Source organism: Saimiri boliviensis, chromosome 17 (genome assembly GCF_048565385.1).
Source record: "Saimiri boliviensis isolate mSaiBol1 chromosome 17, mSaiBol1.pri, whole genome shotgun sequence".
Taxonomy (NCBI): Eukaryota; Metazoa; Chordata; class Mammalia; order Primates; family Cebidae; genus Saimiri; species Saimiri boliviensis.
In genome coordinates, this window is record NC_133465.1 from 366,281 (window position 1) to 385,375 (window position 19,095).

Here is a 19,095-nt window from a genome sequence, read left to right on the forward strand (position 1 = left end):
CAAAGCAAATCGGTTTTTAAGAAGCAGGTCTTCTGTGTTTTAAACGCATTCTTACTGCTAACTCTTATATACCACTATAGGGCTATCATTGACTCTGTCTACATTCTGCAAATAACGGATTTCTGAACTGCTGCAAACACACATCAGTTCAAATTTGTAGGTTTAATGCACACATCGACAATCATTCTGCTAGATAGCTCCGTTTTGGTTTTAGAGCCAGATATTTCTCATTACAGCCAGTATTCCCATCCACTCAGGAATGTCGAAACGCAGCTTGTAGAGGAAACGTGTTTTGGAGAATGCTGGGAAGATGGCCACCTAAGAACAGCTAAGGACTTCATCTCCCAGTAACAGTGCAGAGGGTGAGTGGACGCCGCATTTCCAGACGAACTCTTATTGCCCACAGACCAGGAGATACCCAGGCAGAGGGGTCGCCAGCGTCCCAGGCCCAGCCGGTGTGGCTGTTTTGGCCCCCGTGGGGCTGATTCCGCCCGCGCGGCTGTTGTGACCACTCCCTGTTGCTGCGGTTCTCTGTACAAAAGCCACTGGTCTGGGAGCCCTCTTAGCTGGCGAGCAGAGTCCCGAGACGGCAGAGTTGCCCATTCATCTGAAATAGCGAGTCAGGCCAGGAGATTCCTAGGCAAAAAATCTGCCAGGAGACAGCGCCGCAGTTCGAGCCGACTCCGTGAGTCGCAGCACGGGAGATCCCGGCGCCTTTTCAACAAGCGACCGGAACGCGGGGTCGTTCAACTTAAAAGAAAAGACTCTGAGTCAGGGAGCCAGGTGATCAGGCTCGGTTAGTCCCACCCCTCCACCCCCAACAACAACGAAAACAAAAACAGTAATTGGAAACCCTCTGGGTTGAGCCCTTCAAATCAAGCACAGCTGAACCGGGACGGTCCGGCTCGGTGGGGGAGGGGCTTCCGCCATTACTGAGACTCTCCACCGCTACGGAGGCAGGCTGCCGTTGCTGAGGCAACCCACCGTTGCCGAGGCAACCTGTCACAACAGAGAGAGTCCGCCATAACAGAGGCGGGGCCACCATTGCTCAGTTCTAACTACTCCCATATAAAAAGGACTACAGGGAAGAGCTCAGGGCAGCTGGGCGGAGTCCACAGAGCTCAGCAAAGCCCCTGCGGGCAGGCAGTGACTAGGCCTGCTGCTAGCTGGTCGGGTCTGACCTGAAAGAAAAATCAAAAAAGGCAGTAGTGCAAGGGAAACTCATAAAGCACCAACTCCCTGGGACAGAGACAGACAACAGGTGGATAAACCCACAAAAATGGGAGGAAACCCACGCAAAAAGGATGAAAACTCCCGAAACTGGAACACCTTTCCTCCTAAAAGGGATCACAACTCCTCACCAGCAAGTGAACAAGACTGGATGGACAAGGAGGGTGATGAAATGACAGAATCAGACTTCAGAAGGTGGGTAGTAAGAAACTACGGTGAGCTAAGAGAACATGTTCTAACCGAACACAAAGAAAATAGGAACCTTGAAAAAAGATTGGACGAACTGTTGACGAGAATGGACAGCATAGAGAGGAGTATAAGTGAATTGATGGAGCTGAAAAACGCAACACGAGAACTTCGTGAAGCATGCACAAACTTCAACAGCCAAATTGACCAAGCAGAAGAAAGGATATCAGAGGTCGAAGATCAACTCAATGAAATAAAAAGAGAAGGCAAGAACAGAGAAAAAAGCACAAAAAGGAATGAACAAAATATTCAAGAAATGTGGGACTATGTGAAAAGACCTAATCTACGTCTGATAGGTGTACCTGAATGTGATGAAGAGAATGAATCCAAGCTGGAAAATACTCTTCAGGATATTATCCAGGAAAACTTCCCCAACCTAGCAAGGCAGACCAATATTCAAATCCAGGAAATACAGAGAACACCACAAAGATATTCCTCAAGAAGAGCAACCCCAAGGTACATAATCGTCAGATTCACCAGGGTTGAAATGAAAGAGAAAATGCTAAGGGCAGCCAGAGAGAAAGGTCGGGTTACCCACAAAGGGAAGCCCATTAGACTCACAGCAGAAGAACAGAAATCATAACAAACAGTCTCTCAGACCACAGTGCAATCAAAATAGAACTCAGAATGCAGAAACTAACTCAGAACTGCACAGCTTTATGGAAACTGAACAACTTGCTCTTGAATGTTGACTGGATAAACAATGAAATGAAGGCAGAAATAAAGATGTTCTTCGAAACCAATGAGAACGAAGACACAACATACCAGAATCTCTGGGACACATTTAAAGCAGTCTCTAGAGGAAAATATATAGCAAGAGTGCCCACATGAGAAGAAAGGAGAGATCTAAAATTGACACCCTATCAAAAAAATTGGAAGAGCTAGAGGAGCAAGATCAAAAAACCTCAAAACCTAGCAGAAGACAGAAAATAACTAAGATCAGAGCAGAACTGAAAGAAACAGAGACACAAAAAACTCTTCAAAAAATCAATAAATCCAGGAGCTGGTTTTTTGAAAAGATCAACGAAATAGACAGACTACTATCCAGATTAATAAAAAAGAAAAGAGAGAATAACCAAATTGACACAATAAAAAACGATAAAGGGGATATCACCACAGATTCCACAGAAATTCAAACCATCATCAGAGATTATTACAAACAACTCTATGCACATAAACTAGTAAACCTGGAAGAAATGGATAAATTCCTGGACACCTGCATCCTCCCAAGCCTAAACCTGGAAGAAGCCAAAACCCTGAAAGACCAATAACATGGTCTGAAGTCGAGGCAGCAATAAAGACCCTACCACCCAAAGAAAGCCCAGGTCCAGATGGGTTCACAGCTGAATTCTACCAGACATACAAAGAGGAGCTGATACCATTCCTTCTGAAACTATTCCAGACAATCCAAAAAGAGGGAATCCTTCCCAAATCATTTTACGAGACAAACATCATCCTGATACCAAAACCCGGCAGAGACTCAACAAGAAAAGAAAATTTCAGGCCAATATCCATGATGAACATAGATGCAAAAATCTTCAATAAAATACTGGCAAATCGATTGTAACAGCATATCAAAAAGCTCATCCACCATGATCAAGTAGGATTCATCCCGGGGATGCAAGGCTGGTTCAACATACGCAAGTCCATAAACGTAATTCACCACATAAACAGAACCAAAGACAAAAACCACATGATTATCTCAACTGATGCAGAGAAGGCTTTCGACAAAATTCAACAACCTTTATGCTAAAAACCCTCAATAAACTAGGTATTGACGGAACGTATCTCAAAACAATAAAAGCTATTTATGACAAACCAACAGCCAATATCATACTGAATGGGCAAAAACTGGAAGCATTCCCTTTGAAATCTGGCACTAGACAAGGATGCCCTCTCTCACCATTCCTATTCAATACAGTACTGGAAGTTCTAGCCAGAGCAATCAGGCAAGAAAAAGAAATAAAGGGTATCCAAATTGGAAAGGAGGAAATCAAATTGTCTCTATTTGCAGATGACATGATTGTATATCTGGAAGACCCCATCATCTCAGCCCAAAATCTCCTGAAACTGATAAACAACTTCAGCAAAGTCTCAGGATACAAAATCAACGTGCAAAAATCACAAGCATTCCTATACACCAGTAATAGACTTCAAGAGAGCCAAATCAAGAACGAACTGCCATTCACAATTGCTACAAAGAGAATAAAGTACCTAGGAATACAACTAGCAAGGATCATAAAGGAACTCTTCAAGGAGAACTACAAGCCATTGCAAAATGAAATAAGAGAGGATACAAACAGATGGAGAAACATTCCATGTTCATGGTTAGGAAGAATCAACATCATGAAAATGGCCATACTGCCCAAAGTAATTTACAGATTCAACGCTATTCCCATCAAGCTACCAATGACCTTCTTCACAGAACTGGAAAAAAAACACCTAAAACTTCATATGGAACCAAAAGAGAGCCCGCATAGCCAAGTCAATTCTAAGCAAAAAGAACAAAGCAGGAGGCATCACAATACCGGACTTCAAACTATACTACAAGGCTACAGTAATCAAAACAGCATGGTACTGGTACCAAAACAGAGATATAGACCAATGGAACAGAACAGAGGCCTCAGAGGAAATACAACATACCCACAACCATCTGATCTTCGACAAACCTGACAAAAACAAGCAATGGGGAAAGGACTCCCTATTTAATAAACGGTGTTGGGAAAACTGGCTAGCCATGTACAGAAAGCAGAAACAGGACCCCTTCCTGACATCTTACACCAAAATTAACTCCAGATGGATTAAAGACTTAAACATCAGACCAAATACCATAAAAACCTTAGAAGAAAATCTAGGCAAAACCATTCAGGACATAGGTGTAGGCAAGGACTTCATGACCAAAACGCCAAAAGCAAGGGCAACAAAAGCCAAAATAGACAAATGGGACCTAATCAAACTCCACAGCTTCTGCACGGCAAAAGAAACAGTCAGTAGAGTGAATCGGCAACCAACAGAATGGGAAAAAATTTTTGCAGCCTACCCATCTGACAAGGGGCTGATATCCAGAATTTACAAAGAACTAAAGCAGATCTACAAGAAGAAAACAAACAAGCCCATTCAAAAATGGGCGAAGGATATGAACAGATACTTTACAAAAGAAGACATACAGGAGGCCAACAAACATATGAAAAAATGCTCATCATCACTGGTCATCAGAGAAATGCAAATCAAAACCACGTTGAGATACCATCTCACACCAGTAAGAATGGCGATCATTAAAAAATCAGGAAACAACAGATGCTGGAGAGGATGTGGAGAAATAGGAACACTTTTACACTGTTGGTGGGAATGTAAATTAATTCAACCATTGTGGAAGACAGTGTGGCGATTCCTCAAGGACCTAAAAATAGAAATCCCATTTGACCCAGCAATCCCATTACTGGGTATATATCCAAAGGATTATAAATCATTCTACTACAAGGACACGTGCACACGAATGTTCATTGCAGCACTGTTTACAATAGCAAAGACCTGGAACCAACCCAAATGCCCAACGATGATAGACTGGATAGGGAAAATGTGGTACATATACACCATGGAATATTAAGCAGCCATCAAAAATGATGAGTTCACGTCCTTTGTAGGGACATGGATGAACCTAGAAACCATCATTCTCAGCAAACTGACACAAGAGCAGAAAATCAAACACCGTATATTCTCACTCATAGGTGGGTGTTGAACAATGAGAACACATGGACACAGGGAGGGGAGCACTACACACTGGGGTCCGTTGGGGGGAAATGGGGAAGGGAAGGGGGGGTGGGGAGGTGGGAAGAGATAGCATGGGGAGAAATGACAGATACAGGTGAGGGGACGGAAGGCAGCAAACCACACTGCCATGTGTGTACCTATGTAACCATCTTGCATGTTCATCACATGTACCCCAAAACCTAAAATGCAATAAAAGAAAAAAAAAAGGAGCTATCTAGCAGATTGGTTGTCAAAGAGTACATTCAACTTACAGAGTTAAACTGATGTGAGTATTAAGTAATTCAGAAACCCTTTCTTTCGAGAGTCTAAAAATAGATGTTTCCAGCCGCATACTGCCATATGAGAATTAGCAGTAAGACTGCGTTTTAAACACAAAGGAAATGTTTCTCTCAAATTGCTCTGCTGTGACTTCGTTCACCTCAGCAAGCTGCATCTATGTTTACATTCAGTGAGTTAGTCACACGTTTCTTCTAAAAAGTGCGTTGGGATATTCCAGAGTGAATGGGACTATATGCTGTAAAGAGAAATATCTGGCTTTAAAGCAAAAACGGAGCGCTCTATCAGATTAGTTGTCAAAGAGCACATTCAACTTACACAGTTACACTGATGTGAGTATGAAGTAATTCAGAAACGCTTTCTTTGGAGAGTCTAGAAATAGATGTTTCCAGCCGCATACTGCCATATGACAATTAGCAGTAAGATGCATATATGTTTAGATTCAGTGAGTTATTCACACGTTGTTTCTAAAAAGCTGTGTTTGGATATTACAGAGTTAATGGGACTTTAGGCCACAATGAGAAATATCTGGCTCTAAAACTAAAATGGAGCTATCTATCAGATTGAATGTCAAACTGTACATTCAACTTACACAGTTAAATTGATGTGTGTATGAAGTGTTTCAGAATCCCTTTCTTTGGAGAGTCTAGAAATACATGTTTCCAGCTGTATACTGCCTTATGAGAATTAGCAGTAAGATGCATTTATGTTTAGATTCAGTGAGTTAGTCACACGTTTCTTCTAAAAGCTGCGTTTGGATATTCCAGAATGAATGGGACTATAGGCTGTAGTGAGAAATATCTGGCTCTAAAACTAAAACGGAGCTATCTAGCAGATTGGTTGTCAAAGTGAACATTGAACTTACAGAAGTAAACTGATGTGTGTATGAAGCGTTTCAGAAAACCTTTCCTTGGAGAGTCTCGAAATAGATGTTTCCAGCCATATAGTGCCATATGAGAATTAGCAGTAAGACTGTGTTTTAAACACAGATGAAACGTTTCTCTCAAATTGCTCTGCTTTGAGTTCGTTCATTTTAGGAAGCTGCATCTATGTTGAGATTCAGTGAGTTCGTCAAACGTTTCTTCTAAAGGCTGCGTTTGGATATTCCAGAGTGAATGGGACTAAAAGCTGTAATGAGAAATATCTGGCTCAAAAAAAAAAAAATGAACGGAGCTATCTAGCAGATTCGTTTTCAAAGTATATATTCAACTGACACAGTTAAACTCATGTGTGTATGAAGCGTTTCAGAATCCCTTTCTTTGGAAAGTCTAGAAGTAGGTGTTTCCAGCCGCATACTGCCATATGAGAATTAGCAGTAAGTCTGCTTTTTAAACGCAGAGGAATCGTTTCCCTCAAATTTCTGCTGTGAGTTCATTCACCTTAGGAAACTGCATCTACGTTTAGATTCAGTGAGTTAGTCACACTTTTCTTCTAAATGCTGCGTTTGGATATTCCAGAGTGAATGGGACTATAGGCTGTAATGAGAAATATCTGGCTCTAAAACAAAAACGGAGCTATCTAACAGATTGGTTGTCAAAGTGTACATTCAACATACAGAGTTTAACTGATGTGTGTAAGAAGTGTTTCAGAACCCCTTTCTTTGGAGAGTCTACAAATAGATGTTTCCAGCCGTATACTGCCATATGAGAATTAGCAGTAAGACTGTGTTTCAAACACAGAGAAAACGTTTCTCTCAAGTTGCTCTGCCATGAATTCAGTCACCTCAGGAAGCAGCATCTATGTTTTGATTCAGTGAGTGAGTTACACGTTTCTTCTAAAACCTGCGTTTGGATATTCCAGAGGGAATGAGACTATAGGCTGTAATGAGAAATATCTGGCTCTAAAAAAAAAAAACGGAGCTATCTAGAAGATTTGTTGTCAAAGTGTACATTAAACTTACAAAGGTAAACTCATGTGTGTATGAAGCGCTTCAGAAACTTTTTCTTTGGAGAGTGTAGAAATAGATACTTCAAGCCATAAATTGCCATATGAGAATTAACAGTAAGACTGCGTTTTAAACACAGAGGAAACGTTTCTCTCAAATTGCTCTGCTTTGAGTTCGTTCACCTTAGGAAGCTGCATCTATGTTTAGATTCAGTGAGTTAGTCACACGTTTCTGCTAAAAGCTGCGTTTGGATATTCCAGAGGGAATGGGACTATAGGCTGTAATGAGAAATATCTGGCTCTAAAACTAAAACGGAGCTATCTAGGAGATTGATTGTCAAAGTTACATAAAATTTACAGAGCTGAACTGATGTGTGTATGAAGCGCTTCAGAAACCTTTTTTTTGGAGTCTAGAAATAGATGTTTCCAGCCATATACTTCCATATGAGAATTGGCAGTAAGTCTGCGTTTTAAACACAGAGAAAACTTTTCTCTCAAATTGCTCTGCTGTCAGTTCCTTCACCTTAGGAAGCTGCATCTATGTTTAGATTCAGTGTGTTATTCTCACGATTCTTCAAAAAGTTGTGTTTGTGTATTCCATATGAATGGGACTACAGGATTTAATGAGAAATATATGGCTCTAAAACTAAAACGGAGCTATCTAGCAGATTGGTTGTCAAAGTGTACATTCAACTTACAGAGTTAAACTGATGTGTATGAAGCGTTTCAGAAACCCTTTCTTTCGAGATTCTAGAAATAGATGTTTCCAGCCGTATACTGCCATATGAGAATTAGCAGTAAGACTGTGTTTTAAACAGAGAGGAAATGTTTGTTTCAAATTGATTAGCTGTGAATTAGTTAACCTTAGGAAGCTGCATCTATGTTTAGATTCAGTGAGTTAGTCACACGTTTCTTCTAAAACCTGCATTTGGATATTCCAGAGTGAATGGGACTGTAGGCCGTAATGAGAAATATCTGTCTCTAAAAAAAAACGGAGCTATCAAGCAGATTGTTGTCAAAGTGTACATTCAACTTACAGAGTTAAACTGATGTGTGTATGAAGCATTTCAGAAACCCTTTCTTTGGAGAGTCTAGAAATAGATGTTTCCACCTGTATACTGCCATATGAGAATTAGCAGTAAGACTACGTTTTAAACACAGAGGGAACGTTTCTCTCAAATTGCTCTGCTGTGAGTTCATTCACCTTAGGAAGCTGCATCTATGTTTAGATTCTGTGAGTTAGTCACACGTTTCTTCTAAAAGCTGCGTTTGGATATTCCAGAGTGGATGGGACTATAGGCTGTATTGAGAAATATCTGGCTCTAAAATAAGAATGAAGCTATCTATCAGATTGGTTGTCAAAGTGAACATTGAACTTACAGAAGTAAACTGATGTGTGTATGAAGCGTTTCAGGAACCCTTTCTTTGGAGAGTCTAGAAATAGATGTTTCCTGCCGCATACTGCCATGTGAGAATTAGCAGTAAGACTGCGTTTTAAACACAGAGGAAACGTTTCTCTGAAATTGCTCTGCTGTGGGTTCGTTCACCTTAGGAAACTGCCTCTGCGTTTAGATTCAGTGAGTTAGCCACACGTTTCTTCTAAAATGTGTTTTTGGATATTCCCGAGGGAATGGGACTATAACCTGTAAGGAGAAATATCTGGTATTCAAACAAAAACGGAGCTATCTAGCAGATTGGTTGTCAAAGACTACATTCCACTTACAGAGTTAAACTGATGTGAGTATTAAGTAATTCAGAAACCCTTTCTTTGGAGAGTCTAAAAATAGATGTTTGCAGCCGCATACTGCCATATGAGAGTAAGACTGCGTTTTAAACACAGAGGAAACGTTTTTCTCAAATTGCTCTGCTGTGAGTTCTTTCACCTTAGGAAACTGCATCTACGCTTAGATTCAGTGAGTTAGTCTCACTTTTCTTCTAAAAGCTGCGTTTGGGTATTCCAGAGTGAATGGGACTATAGGCTGTAAAGAGAAATATCTGGCTCTAAAACAAAAACGGAACTATCTAACAGATTCGTTGTCAAAGTGTACATTCAACTTACAGAGTTAAACTGATGTGTGGATGAAGGGTTTCATTAACCCTTTCTTTGGAGACTCTAGAAGTAGATATTTTCAGCCATATGCCGCCATATGAGAATTGGCAGTAAGATTATGTTTAAACAGAGAAGAAACGTTTCTCTCAAATTCCTCTGCTGTGAGTTTGTTCACGTTAGGAAGCTGCATCTATGTTTAGATTCAGTGAGTTAGTCACACGTTTCTTCTAAAAGCTGCGTTTGGATATTCCAGAGGGAATGGGACTATAGGCTGTAATGAGAAATATCTGGCTCTAAAACCAAAACGGAGCTATCTAGCAGATTGGTTGTCAAAGAGTACATTCAACTTACAGAGTTAAACTGATGTGAATATGAAGTAATTCAGAAACCCTTTCTTTGGAAAGTCTAGAAATAGATGTTTCCAGCCGTATACTGCCGTATGACAATTAGAAGTACAACTGCGTTTTAAACACAGAGGAAACGTTTCTCTCGAATTGCTCTGCTGTGAATTCGATCAACTTAGGAAGCTTCATCTATGTTTAGATTCGGTGAGTTAGTCACAAGTTTCTTCTAAAAGCTGCTTTGAATATTCCAGAGTGAATGAGACTTTAGGCTGTAATGAGAAATATCTGGCTCCAAAACAAAAACGGAGCTATCTAGCAGATTGGTTGTCAAAGTGCACATTCAACTTACAGAGTTAAACTGATGTGTGTATGAAGTGTTTCAGAAACCCTTTCTTTGGAGATTCTAGAAAAAGATGTTTCCGTGCGTGTACAGCCAAATGAGAATCAGTAGTAAGACTGAGTTTTAAACACAGAGGAAACGTTTCTCTCAAATTCCTCTGCTGTGAGATCGTTCACTTTAGGAAGCTGCATCTATGTTTAGATTCAGAGAGGTAGTCACACGTTTTTTTGAAAGCTACCTTTGGATATCCCAGAGTGAATGGGACTATAGGCTGTAATAAGGAATGTCTGGCTCTAAAACAAAAACGGAGCTTTGTATCAGATTGGTTGTCAAAGTGTATTTTCAACTAACAGAGATAAACTTAGGTGTGTCTGAAGCGATTCAGAAACCCTTCCTTTGGAGAGTCTAAAAGTAGATGTTTCCAGCCATATACTGCCATATGTGAATTAGCAGTAAGACTGCGTTTTAAACACAGAGAAAATGCTTCTCTCAAATTATTCTGCTGTGAGTTCGTTCGCCTTAGGAAGCTGCATCTATGTTTAGATTCAGTGTGCTATTCACACGATTCTTTAAAAAGTTGTTTGTGTATTCCAGAGTGAATGGGACTATAGGCTGTAATGAGAAATATCTGGCTCTAAAACTAAAACAGAGCTATCTAGCAGATTGGATGTCAAAGTGTACCTTCAACTTACAGAGATAAACTGACGTGTGTATGAAGCGTTTCAGAAAACCTTTCTTTGGAGAGTCTCGAAATTGATGTTTCCTGCCATATACTGCCATATGACAATTAGCAGTAAGGCTGCGTTTTAAACACAGAGGAAACGTTTCTCTCAAATTGCTCTGCTTTGAGTTCGTTCAACTTAGGAAGCTGCATCTATGTTTAGATTCAGTGCGTTAGTCACACGTTTCTTCTAAAAGCTGGGTTTGGATATTCCAGAGGAATTGGGACTACAGGCTGGAAAGAAAAATATCTGGCTCTAAAACAAAAACGGAACTATCTAGGAGATTGGTTGTCAAAGTGTACATAAAATTTACAGAGTTGAATTAATGTGTATGTGAAGCGCTTCAGAAACCATGTTTTTGGAGAGTCTAGAAGTAGATGTTTCCAGCTGTATACTTTCATATGACAATTGGCAGTAAATCTGCGTTGTAAACACAGAGAAAACTTTTAACTCAAATTGCTCTGCTGTGAGTTCGTTCACCTTAGGACGCTGCATCTATGTTTAGATTCAGTGTGTTATTCACACGATTCTTCAAAAAGTTGTGTTTGTGTATTCCAGAGTGAATGGGACTATAGTCTGTAATGAGAAATATCTGGCTCTAAAACTAAAACGGAGCTATCTAGCAGATTGGTTGTCAAAGTGTACATTCAACTTACAGAGTTAAACTGATGTGTATGAAGCGTTTCAGAAACCCTTTCTTTGGAGATTCTAGAAAGAGATGTTTCCAGTCGTATACTGCCATATGAAAATTAGCAGTAAGACTGCGTTTTAAACACAGAGGAAACGTTTGTTTCAAATTGATCAGCTGTGAGTTAGTTAACCTTAGGAAGCTGCATCTATGTTTAGATTCCGTGAGATAGTCACACGTTTCTTCTGAAAGCTGCGTTTGGATATTCCAGAGTGAATGGGACTGTAGGCTGTAATGAGAAATATCTGTCTCTAAAACAAAAACGGAGCTATCTAGCAGATTGGTTGTCAAAGTGTACATTCAACCTAAAGAGATAAACTGATGTGTGTATGAAGCGTTTCAGAAACCCTAAACCATCTATGTTTAGATTCAGTTAGTTAGTCACACGTTTCTTCTAAAATGTGCTTTGGGATATTCCAGATTGCATAGGACTATATGCTGTAAAGAGAAATATCTGGCTTTAAAACAAAAACGGAGCGATCTATCAGATTGGTTGTCAAAGAGTACATTCAACTTACAGAGTTACACTGATGTGAGTATGAAGTAATTCAGAAACGCTTTCTTTGGCGAGTCTAGAAATAGATGTTTCCAGCCGCATACTGCCATATGAGAATTACCAGTAAGATGCATCTATGTTTAGATTCAGTGAGGTATTCACACGTTGTCTCTAAAAGCTGTGTTTGGATATTCCAGAGTTAATGGGACTATAGGCCATAATGAGAAATATCTGGCTCTAAAACTAAAACGGAGCTATCTAGCAGATTGGATGTCAAATTGTACATTCAACTTAGAGAGTTAAATTGATGTGTGTATGAAGTGTTTAGGAATGCCTTTCTTTGGAGAGTCTAGAAATAAAGGTTTCCAGCTGTATACTGCCTTATGAGAATTAGCAGTAAGATGCATTTATGTTTAGACTCAGTGAGTTAGTCACACGTTCCTCTAAAAGCTGCGTTTGGATATTCCAGAGTGAATGGGACTATAGGCTGTAATGAGAAATATCTGGCTCAAAAAAAAAAAAAAAAAAAAAAAAGAACGGAGCTATCTAGCAGATTGGTTTTCAAAGTATATATTCAACTGACACAGTTAAACTCATGTGTGTATGAAGCGTGCCAGAATCCCTTTCCTTGGAAGGTCTAGAAGTAGGTGTTTCCAGCTGCATACTGCCATATGAGAATTAGCAGTAAGACTACGTTTTAAACGCAGATGAATCGTTTCTCTCAAATTGCTCTGCTGTGAGTTCGTTCACCTTAGGAAACTGCATCTACGTTTAGATTCAGTGAGTTAGTCACACTTTTCTTCTAAAAGCTGTGTTTGGATATTCCAGAGTGAATGGGACTATAGGCTGTAAAGAGAAATATCTGGCTCTAAAACAAAAACGGAGCTATCTCACAGATTGGTTGTCAAAGTGTACATTCAACTTGCAGAGTTAAACTGATGTGTGTATGCAGGGTTTCATAAAACGTTTCTTTGGAGAGTCTAGAAATAGATGTTTTCAGCCGTATGCTGCCATATGAGAATTGGCAGTAAGATTGCGTTTAAACAGAGAAGAAACGTTTCTCTCAAATTCCTCTGCTGTGAGTTCGTTCACGTTAGGAAGCTGCATCTATGTTTAGATTCAGTGAGTTAGTCACACGTTTCTTCTAAAAGCTGCGTTTGGATATTCCAGAGGGAATGGGACTATAGGCTGTAATGAGAAATATCTGGCTCTAAAACAGAAACGGAGCTATCTAGCAGATTGGTTGTCAAAGAGTACATTCAACTTACAGTGTTAAACTGATGTGAATATGAAGTAATTCAGAAACCCTTTCTTTGGAGAGTCTAGAAATAGATGTTTCCAGCCATATACTGCCATATGACAATTAGCAGTAAGACTGCGTTTTAAACACAGAGGAAACGTTTCTCTCGAATTGCTCTGCTGTGAATTCGTTCAACTTTGGAAGCTTCATCTATGTTTAGATTCAGTGAGTTAGTCAAAAGTTTCTTCTAAAAGCTGCTTTGGATATTCCAGAGTGAATGGGACTATAGGCTGTAATGAGAAATATCTAGCTCTAAAACAAAAACGGGGCTATCTAGCAGATTGGTTGTCAAAGTGTACATTCAACTTACAGAGTTAAACTGATGTGTGTATGAAATGTTTCAGAAATCCTTTGTTTGGAGATTCTAGAAAAAGATGTTTCTGGGCGTATATAGCCATATGAGAATTAGTAGTAAGACTGAGTTTTACACCTTATATTCTCACTCATAGGTGGGTGTTGAACAATGAGAACACATGGACACAGGGAGGGGAGCACTACACACTGGGGTCCGTTGGGGGGAAATGGGAGAGGGGCGGGGGGCTGGGGAGGTGGGAAGAGATATCATGGGGAGAAATGACAGATACAGGTGAGGTGACGGAAGACAGCAAACCACACTGCCATGTGTGTACCTATGCAACAATCTTGCATGTTCATCACATGTACCCAAAAACCTAAAATGCAATTTAAAAAAAAGACTGAGTTTTAAACACAGAGGAAACATTTCTCTCAAATTCCTCTGCTGTGAGATCATTCACTTTAGGAAGCTGCATCTATGTTTAGATTCAGAGTGGTAGTCACACGTTTTTTTAAAATCTGCCTTTGGATATTCCAGAGTGAATGGGACTATAGGCTGTAATGAGAATTATCTGGCTCTAAAACAAAAACGAAGCTTTCTATCAGATTGGTTGTCACAGTGTATATTCAACTAACAGAGTTAAACACAGATGTGTATGAAGCGTTTCAGAAACCCTTTCTTTGGAGAGTCTAAAAGTAGATGTTTCCAGCTGTATACTGCCATATGTGAACTACCAGTAAGACTGCGTTTTAAACACAGACGAGACGTATGTCTCTAATTGCTCTGCTGTGAGTTCGTTCCCCTTAGGAAGCTGCATCTATGCTTAGATTCAGTGAGTTAGTCACACGTTTCTTCTAAAACTTGCATTTGCATATTCCAGAGTGAATGGGACAATAGGCTGTAATGAGAAATATCGGGCTCTAAACAAAAACGGAGCTATCTCGCAGATTGGTTGTCAAAGTGTACATTCAACATACAGAGTTTAACTGATGTGTGTATGAAGTGTTTCAGAACACCTTTCTTTGGAGAGTCTAGAAATAGATGCTTCCAGCCATATACCGCCATATGAGAATTAGCAGTAAGACTGTGTTTTAAACACAGATGAAACGTTTCTCTCAAATTGCTCTGCCGTGAGTTCATTCAACTTAGGAAGCTGCATCTATGTTTTGATTCAGTGAGTGAGTTACACGTTTCTTCTAATAGCTGCGTTTGGATATTCCAGAGGGAATGGGATTATAGGCTGTAATGAGAAATATCTGGCTCTAAAAAAAAAAAGAAGCTATCTAGCAGATTGGTTGTCAAAGTGTATATTAAACTTACAAAGGTAAACTCATGTGGGTATGAAGGGATTCAGAAACCTTTTCTTTGGAGAGCGTAGAAATAGATCCTTCAAGCCATAAATTGCCATATGAGAATTAACAGTAAGACTGCATTTTAAACACAGAGAAAACGTTTCTCTCCAGTTACTCTGCTGTGAGTTCGTTCACCTTAGGAAGGTGCATCTCTGTTTAGATTCAGTGTGTTATTCACACGATTCTTCAGAAAGTTGTGTTTGTGTATTCCAGAGTGAATGGGACTATAGGCTGTATTGAGAAATATCTGGCTCTAAAACTAAAACGGAGCGATCTAGCAGATTGGATGTCAAAGTGTACATTCAACTTACAGAGATAAACTGATGTGTGTATGAAGGGTTTCAGAAAACCTTTCTTTGGAGAGTCTCGAAATTGATGTTTCCAGCCGTATACTGCCCTATGAGAATTAGCAGTAAGACTGCATTTTAAACACAGAGGAAACGTTTCTCTTAAATTGCTCTGCTTTGAGTTCATTCACCTTAGGAAGCTGCATCTATGTTTAGATTCAGTGAGTTAGTCACACGTTTCTTCTAAAAGCTGCGTTTGGATATTCCAGAGGGAATGGGACTATAGGCTGTAATGAGAAATATCTGCTTCTAAGACAAAAAGGGAGCTATCTGGGAGATTGGTTGTCAAAGTGTACATAAAATTTACAGAGTTCAACTGATGTGTGTATGAAGCGCTTCAGAAACCATTTATTGGAGAGTCTAGAAATAGATATTTCCAGCTGTATACTTCCATATGAGAATTGGCAGTAAGTCTGCATTGTAAACACAGAGAAAACGTTTCTCTCAAATTGCTCTGCTGTGAGTTCGTTCACCTTAGGAAGCTGCATCTATGTTTAGATACAGTGTGTTATTCACAGGATTCTTCAAAAAGTTGTGTTTGTGTATTCCAGAGTGAATGGGACTATAGGCTGTAATGAGAAATATCTGGCTCTAAAACAAAAACGGAGCTATCTAGCAGATTGGTTGTCAAAGTGTACATTCAACTTACAGAGTTAAACTGATGTGTATGAAGCGTTTCAGAAACCCTTTCTTTGGAGATTCTAGAAAGAGATGTTTCCAGCCGTATACTGCCATATGAAAATTAGCAGTAAGACTGCGTTTTAAACACAGAGGAAACGTTTGTTTCAAATTGATCAGCTGTGAGTTAGTTAACCTTAGGAAGCTGCATCTATGTTTAGATTCAGTGAGTTAGTCGCACGTTTCTTCTAAAAGCTCCGTTTGGATATTCCAGGGTGAATAGGACTATAGGCTGTATTGAGAAATATCTGACTCTAAAATAAAAACGAAGCTATCTAGCAGACTGGTTGTCAAAGTGTACATTCAACTTACAGAGTTAAACTGATGTGTGTATGAAGCGTTTCAGAAACCCTTTCTTTGGAGAGTCTAGAAATAGCTGTTTCCAGCCTTATACTGCCATATGGGAATTAGCAGTAAGACTGCGTTTTAAACACAGAGGAAACGTTTCTCTGAAATTGCTCTGCTGTGGGTTCGTTCACCTTAGGAAGCTGCCTCTGTTTTTAGATTCAATGAGTTAGTCACACGTTTCTTCTAAAATGTGTGTTTGGATATTCCAGAGGGAATGGAACTATAAGCTGTAAAGAGAAATATCTGACGTTAAAACAAAAACGGAGCTATCTAGCAGATTGGTTGTCAAAGAGTACATTCAACTTACAGAGTTAAACTGATGTGAGTATTAAGTAATTCAGAAACGCTTTCTTTGGCGAGTCTAGAAATAGATGTTTCCAGCCGCATACTGCCATATGAGAATTAGCAGTAAGACTGCGTTTTAAACACAGACGAAACGTTTCTCTCAAATTGCTCTGCTGTGACTTCGTTCACCTCAGCAAGCTGCATCTATGTTAAGATTCAGTGAGTTCATCACACGTTTCTTCTAAAATGTGCCTTGGGATATTCCAGAGTGAATGGGACTATATGCTGTAAAGAGAAATATCTGGCTTTAAAACAAAAATGGAGCGATCTATCAGATTGGTTGTCAAAGAGTATATTCAACTTACAGAGTTACACTGATGTGAGTATGAAGTAATTCAGAAACACTTTCTTTGGGGAGTCTAGAAATAGATGTTTCCAGCCGCATACTGCCATATGAGAATTAGCAGTAAGATGCATCTATGTTTAGATTCAGTGAGTTATTCACACGTTGTTTCTAAAAGCTGTGTTTTGATATTCCAGAGTTAATGGGACTATAGACCATAATGAGAAATATCTGTCTCTAAAACAAAACCGGAGCTATCTAGCACATTGGTTGTCAAAGTGTACATTCAACTTACAGAGTTAAACTGATGTGTGTATGAAGCGTTTCAGAAACCCTTTATTTGGAGAGTCTAGAAATAGATGTTTCCACCCGTATACTGCCATATGAGAATTCGCAGTAAGACTACGTTTTAAACACAGAGGGAACGTATCTCTCAAATTGCTCTGCTGTGAGTTCTTTCAACTTAGGAGGCTTCATCTATGTTTAGATTCAGTGAGTTCATCACACGTTTCTTATAAAAGCTGCGTTTGGATATTCCAGAGTGAATGGGACTCTAGGCTGTATTGAGAAATATCTGGCTCTAAAATAAAAACGAAGCTATCTAGCAGATTGGTTGTCAAAGTGAACATTGAACTTACAGAAGTAAACTGATGTGTGTATGAAGCGTTTCAGGAACCCTTTCTTTGGAGAGTCTAGAAATAGATGTTTCCTGCCGCATACTGCCATGTGAGAATTAGCAGTAAGATGCATCTATGTTTAGATTCAGTGAGTTAGTCACACGTTTCTTCTAAAAGCTGCGTTTGGATATTCCAGAGTGAATGGCACTATAGACTGTATTGAGAAATATTTGGCTCTATAATAAAAACGAAGCTAACTAGCAGATTGGTTGTCAAAGTGAACATTGAACTTACAGAATTAAACTGATGTGTGTATGAAGCGTTTCAGGAACCCTTTCTTTAGAGAGTCTAGAAATAGATGTTTCCAGCCGTATACTGCCATATGAGAATTAGCAGTAAGACTGCGTTTTAAACACAGAGGAAACGTTTCTCTGAAATTGCTCTGCTGTGGGTTCATTCACCTTAGGAAGCTGCCACTGTGTTTAGATTCAGTGAGTTAGTCACACGTTTCTTCTAAAATGTGTGTTTGGATATTCCAGAGGGAATGGGACTATAAGCTGTAAAGAGAAATATCTGGCTTTAAAACAAAAACGGAGCGATCTGTCAGATTGGTTGTCAAAGAGTATATTCAACTTACAGAGTTACACTGATGTGAGTATGAAGTAATTCAGAAACGCTTTCTTTGGAGAGTCTAGAAATAGATGTTTCCAGCCGCATACTTCCATATGAGTATTAGCAGTAAGATGCATCTATGTTTAGATTCAGTGAGTTATTCACACGTTGTTTCTAAAAGCTGTGTTTGGATATTCCAGAGTTAATGGGACTATAGGCCATAATGAGAAATATCTTGCTCTAAAACTAAAACAGAGCTATCTAGCAGATTGGATGTCAAACTGTACATTCAACTTACAGAGTTAAATTGATGTGTGTATGAAGTGTTTCAGAATCTCTTTCTTTGGAGACTCTAGAAATACATGTTTCCAGCTGTATACTGCCTTATGAGAATTAGCAGTAAGACTGCGTTTTAAACACAGAGGTAACGTTTCTCTCAAATTGTTCTGCTTTGAGTTCGTTCACCTTAGGAAGCTGCATCTATATTTAGATTCAGTGAGTTAGTCAAACGTTTCTTATAAAAGCTGCGTTTGGATATTCCAGAGTGAATGGCACTATAGGCTGTAATGAGAAATATCTGGCTCTAAAAAAAAAAAAAAAGACCTGAGCTATCTAGCAGATTGGTTTTCAAAGTGTATATTCAACTGACACAGTTAAACTCATGTGTGTATGAAGCATTTCAGAATCCCTTTCTTTAGAAAGTCTAGAAGTAGGTGTTTCCAGCTGCATACTGCCATATGAGAATTAGCAGTAAGACTGCGTTTTAAACGCAGAGGAATCGTTTCTCTCAAATTGCTCTGCTGTGAGTTCGTTCACGTTAGGAAACTGCATCTACGTTTAGATTCAGTGAGTTAGTCACACTTTTCTTCTA